Consider the following 6,362-nt stretch of genomic DNA (forward strand, 5'->3'; position numbering starts at 1 on the left):
GGATCAGATCCAGATCGATGCTTGGATCCAGATACAGAGCAAGGCTTGGATCCAGGTCCAGATCCAGATGGATACTTGGATCCAGATAAAGATCCAGATTGAGGCTTGGATCCAGATCCAGATCAAGACTTGGATGCAGATCTAGCTCAAGGCACGGATCCAGGTCCAAATCCAGATCAAGAGTTGGATCCACATATAGTTTGAGATTTGGATCTACCTCAAGGTCCACAGTTCACAGATTCTGGCTCTGTCCACCTCTCGGTGAGTAAAACCAAAGGGTGGTTGGTTTTGTAAAGCCAGAGCTTTGTGCTGTAGGCTGTTGTGAAAGGCGAATGCTTTTTGGCTGAGATTGTTGAAGCTGCCTGCGAGATGTGAAGATCTGGCCACTTATTTAGGGCCCTAAATGGGATCTGAGGCCTTTTGAAAACCTGGCACTAAAAGAAAAGATCTAGCAAGTGGCTGAGAGTAACCTTAACCCTAGATCCAAAAAGATGACATACAACAAAGACCTGATACAAGAGAGATCACCCTGAAGGCGAGCCCACTTTCTTAGATGCAGCTGGTGCCAGGGAGAGCACGGAGGACCAGAGAGGACCAAAAATGTTTTTCGCTGGAATTGCAAATCTGTTGAAACCAGACCCATTGGTGGGAAAAGGCCAGGTTTGACAAATTTTCCAACATGAAAAAATATTGAAAAAAAAAAGGTTTTGGAATCGTCAAAAGGTCCCGTTTTGACATTTTCAAAAGGGAACATTTCGCTTTTCTGGGTCAAACCGACTTTTCGTTTGGAAATTGAACTTAGTTGATAGGAAAAGAAAGGTTCAGAAAATAATCCAAAGTGAAACAAAAGATTTCAGTTGACACAAACTCGACTCATTTGGTTGGTTGGTTGGTTGGTTGGTTGGTTGGTTACATTTTTTGAGATTTTGACATCTGTCTTGATTCAGGATCGGAATTTTTTTTGGAAATCTCAAAAATTCTTGCAGGACAGGAAAACCATTCCCCACCCAGCCCTGTTCAGGCCCCAGTAAATATGGGGGTCGGATTCATCCCCGGTTCCAGCGGCAATCACTACATCGCTCTGTTAGTTGAGTCACTAGCACTTTCGACAAGCTGTCCCAACCGTGAATGGAACGCATTTCCCCGCTGTTGCTTCTCTCGGCCCTGGCTCACAAAGAGTTAAGGGTCTTAGCTTTGGCACCCTGGTGGTAGAAGAACCTTTCACATAGCATCTAGCTACTGACCGCAAACTTACCCCCAAATTATCGATTGTCTTCCAACACCCCATGTAGCAACACCCTCACTCTCATTGCAACTGGCTCATTAAGACACAGAATCCCGTTATCCAGCCTGTGCTGACACAAAGGAACCTTTGCATGGAGCTTATTTGATTTGTGTATTATGAGTGTGTGTGTTGCATTGTGTGTCTGTGTGGGGTGCCAGTGGTGGTGTTCTGTGCGTGAGTTTGGAGGGCTGTGGCGGGTGGGGGAGTTGTGTGTCTGTGTGTGTTATGAGTGAGTTTGTTGTGTGCACAAGGGAAAAGGGGTGTTGTCGGTGGGAGTGTTGTGGGGGGTAGTGTGCATGGTGAGTGGATGTGTTGTGTCCATGAGTATGGAGGGCTGTTGAAGGCGAGGGATGTTGCGTGCATGAGGGTAGAGGGGTGTTGTGGGTGTCTTTGTTGTGAGTGGGTGTGTTGTGTGCATGAGTATGGAGGACTGTTATGGGCGGGGAGTTGTGAGTCTGCGTGTGTTGTGAATGAGTGTTTTGTGTGCATGAGTGTGGAGGGGCGTTGTGGGTGGGGGGCTGTGTGTATTGTGTCAGTGGGAGTGTTGTGTGCGTGAGTGGAGGGGGTGTTGTGTCAGTGGGCCTGTTGTGTGCCTGAGTGTGGAGGGGTGTTGTGGGTGGGTATAATGCTTGTTTGTGTGAGTGAGTCATGTCAGTGAATATAGTGTGTATATGAGTGGGAGGTTTTGTGTGTGTACATGTGGAGTATTCATTGCCCCTGTGAGTCTGTGCTGTGCGTCGGTGTGATGGGTATATGGACTGTCCCATGACAATCCATGCAGTGAGGCCCTGATCCCTGTTAGGGTCATGAGGTGCAGCTATCATGTGCGAACATCAGGAGTCCATTGACAGTATCCTTGCCGGGACCCTGTATTACACAATCAGAGCTGACTTGATGCTTGCCTTCTCAGTGCCGAATCTGCGCAGAATCTCAGCTGGAGACACAGGGAATTTTATTTTTAAACTCTCTGAAACTTTGTCCAGCCAACACTGGGTCTCTCCTTCTCCTCCCCCAGCGCATCCTTCTCTAAAAAATGCCATCATTTCGTTTTCCAGGGGGCTGCTTTCCACTTTTGCAGATGGCACTGTTAATTATCCGCCCAAGCACGCCAGGACTCCCAAAATAAACTAGTAGGCCAGCATTTAAATGGCTGAGGGGCGAGCGATAGAGGTACTAAAGCGGTGACGAAATCCGCCAATAGTGGCCACAGACTGCTAGCCCTGGCTCGTGAAATGAGCGAAACAGAACATTCCCTTGCTGGGTTGACAAACCTGGAATCCACCAGGTTGCAAGATGCTCCCTCCTGGTCAATTTCTTGTGGGAAGAAGTAATGGGACTTGACAGTTTGTTGCTGATATCAGTGTCTTTACTGATTCCCTTTTGAAAATCTGGATGAGGGGGCCGGGAGAGAAGGGAAGATAACAATCTCATTAGGGAATCTTGCCATTTTCTTTTTTTTTTTATACTGACATATAAATTTATTTTTAACAGATTTTACTGACAGGCAATTTTCACTCTCCCCCCACCCCTTAATTCCACTGACAATAAACTTGCTGACAGATGGAAACCAGTCATCATGGGATGGGATAAATCAGCGAGGACTGGCGAGATGCTGGCTCTGGGCAGAACTATCTAATATAATCAAATGGTCTAGGTAATCTATCCATCTAGATACTTTTCTGCCCTCCACCCCATCAGCAAATTTTCGGAGCGACTCTCGAGTATCTAAAATTAGAAGTATCAACAATATGCTTCCTGCATCGCTTTCTTACTTGCCTGGAGGAGCAAAAGCTCCATGGTTTATAGGCTGTTTGTTTATGTTTGCATATGTGAGGGGGTGTTTTGTATGTCTGTGTGCGCGTGTGCTTTGTGAGTGGGAGTGTTGTGGGCAGGTGTGGATGTCTGTGTGTGTGTGTGTTTTGTGCGTGGAATTGTTGTGGGTGGATATGGATGTCTCTGTGTGTGTATATTTTGTGAGTTGGAGTGTTGTGGGTGGGTGTGGATGTCTCTGTGTTTGTGTTTTGTGAGTGGGTTTGTTGGGTGCGAGTGTCTATGTGTGTATGTTTCATGAGTGGGCATGTTGTGGGTGGGGTGGGTGTCGGTGTGAGTGGGTTTGGCAATGGGGGAGCGTTGTGTGTCTATATTGAACCTATTTTGGGAGGAGGGGGTTGCTGTGGGTCTGTGAGTGTGTTTTGTGAGTGGGCAGCATGAATTTATTTTGTAAATGGGTGGGTTGTGCCTTTCTCCAGGTGTGTGTGTGTGTGTGTGTCTAGTTATGGATCTGAGTTTGCTGTGTGAGGGAGTAAGCGAAGGGGTGCCGTGTGTAGGACTCACTGATGGGAAGCTAACTCAGCCACTTTAATGGCAGGGCCCAGGCGAATGTGACACCTGGTCATGATTCATGTCGTTTGAACCTTGGAGTTTTGCCCAGGATCACAGATTCTGCCCCAGGAATCACAGATTCTCACAACTAGAGAGGGCCCCAAATCAAACCCCCGAACCTGACTCCTTGCAACTTCAGGGAGTCAAAGCCCAGATCGAAGAGAGATGCCATGCCAGGGTTGTCTGGGAGAGCAGAGTACTGGACTCCATGATCCAGTCGGTCCTTCCAGTCCTATGCTCCTATGTATCTGTGGCTCGGGCTCATCTCTCTGTGCCAAGCTCCTAAATCTCAATTTTGCAGCAAAAGCGGGGCCTAGGTTAATGATCCCTGCTGGTTTTACAATCTGTTAGATCATCTGGTCTGACTTCCTGGATCACACAGGCCAGAGAAAGTCACCTAATTACCCTGGGCCCTGTGTAGAGCCCAGTACTTGTGTTTGACTAGAGCATCTTCCAGAGAGATGTGCACTCTGGAATTCATCCACACTTCCGTCCTTTCTGTGTGTTGGCGCTGGTAATCCCACTGAGTTATAGAAATCATATAAATGTAGGCCTGGAAGGGACCTTAAGAGATCATCTAGTCCAGTCCTCTGCCCTGAGGCTGGGCTAAGTATTATCTAGACCAGTGGTTCTCAACCAGGGATCTGGGACCCCTAGGCGGGCCACAAACAGGTTTCAGGGGGGCCACCAAGTAGGGCCAGCATCAGATTCTCTGGGGCCCAGGGTAGAAAGCCGAAGCTCCACTGCATGGAGCTGAAGCCAAGGGTCCTGAGTCCTGCCACCCAGGGCTAAAGCCAAAGCCTGAGCAAATGTGCCTTTGTGACAGCCCCGTGGCATGGGGCCCCTGGCAATTGCTCTGCTTGCTACCCCCTAATGCCAGCCCTGGCTTTTATATACAAAAACCAGTTATTGTGGCACGGGGGGCTGTGGAGTTTTTATAGCATGGGCGGGGCGGGCGGGGGGGGGGGGTTAGAAAGAAAAAGGTTGAGAACCCCTGATCTAGACCATCCCTTACAGGTACTTGTCTGTTCTTAAAAACCTCCAGTGGAGATCCCACAACCTCTTTAGCTAATTTGTTCCAGTGCTTAACTACCCTGACAGTTAGGGAGTTTTTCCTAATGTCCAACCTAACCCTCAATTGCTGCAATTTAAGCCCATTGCTCCTTGCCCTGTCCTCAGTGGTTAAGGAGAACAATTTATCGTCCTCCTCTTTATAATAACCTTGGTCGTACTTGCAGACTGTTAGCATGTCCCCCATCAGTCTTTTCTCCAGACTAAACAAACCCAGTTTTTTCAATCTGTCCTAGGAGGCCATGGTTTCTGGACCTCTAATCCTGTTTGTTGCTCTCCTCCAGACTCTCGCAAATTTGTTCACATGTCTACCAAAGTGTGGTGCCCAGAATTGAACACAGTCCTCCCGTTGAGACCTTGCCAATGCTGAGCAGAGTGGAAGAGTTACTTCTTGAGTTATTGGGTCTCAGTCCAATTCCCAATCCACATGGGAATGTGTTGCATCCAGCAGAAGGCACTAGCAGGCACACATACTAGGCAGGATTGTAACCTCAGGTGTAGGTCAAGACTACCTAGTTGGACTACATATGCCTTTATGCAGGATAGTCTATCATCTTGGATATGGGAGGTAGTGCCTTATGGACGTTGTTGGTCATGGTGCATCATGGGAGATGTAGTTTGTCCCCCAGGGGACATGAGACAACAGAACTACAATTCCCATGAGGCACTGTAGCCACGTTTCCAAATCAAACTATGCAGCTTTTAAGGCATTCGGTGTCTGATGAAAAAATCAGAATCTCTGTGTACATTTTCGTTTGATCAAAAACCCAATTCCCCATCAAAAAGCAGTTTCTGTGGAAAAATTCCAACCAACCCTAATTAGCTTTCATTTTTTTAAAAATAGGAGTACATTTCTAGCCCTTGCGTTTGCAGAGAAAAGCGCAAAAATGGAGCCCCTCAAGGCGATGACACCAGGAGACAAAGATCCCCAAATTACTTTTTTTTTTTTTTAAATCTCATGATCTTTAAGCCAATCTCATGATTTTGGCAGCAACACTGAATAAAGGCAACGCCAGCTAATCCCCCTCTTTTGTGGAAGGTTCTGCTGAAGTATCCCTGGACACTCACAGACCAAACCGAGCATAACCTTCATCTAGGCCCTGAACCAGAGCTCAAGGAAGTTTATAGGTCCCAGATCCACTGAAGCTCTAAACTTCCATTCATGCATAATCACCTCTGAGGATCTGGTCTGTTGTGACTTGGTTCTCACTGTTTTTTCCACATTTTCTCTCTTGCTCTCCTTCTCTCATTCCTCCCCTTGATTTAAGCTTCCCATGTCCCTGACTTTCCAGATTTAGAAACTCGCTCTCATTGCCCCATTATACTCGTGACCCCACATACATGGTGGCTGCTGCTGCTCAAGGGGGACTTTGACATTTAAATCCCTTCAAAGATCTGAGCCTAGGAGCCATTCTCTTTATTTCTAGCTAGTTTTTAGGATTTGGATCAGGCCCTTAGGACTTAGAGGAAAGCCCCTGATGTCCTTTGCTTAGCCGCACTCTGCTGTTCTCTCTCCGGGATTTGCTTCACCTGTGATCTTTAGCTCATCAGGGCAAACACTCCCCGGCCCAGGTGCATCTGGAGGTCTCCCCTCTGCCTCTTTCTCTCTCTCCCTCTCTCTCTG

The sequence above is a fragment of the Dermochelys coriacea genome, chromosome 24 (assembly GCF_009764565.3).
Source record: "Dermochelys coriacea isolate rDerCor1 chromosome 24, rDerCor1.pri.v4, whole genome shotgun sequence".
Classification (NCBI taxonomy): Eukaryota; Metazoa; Chordata; order Testudines; family Dermochelyidae; genus Dermochelys; species Dermochelys coriacea.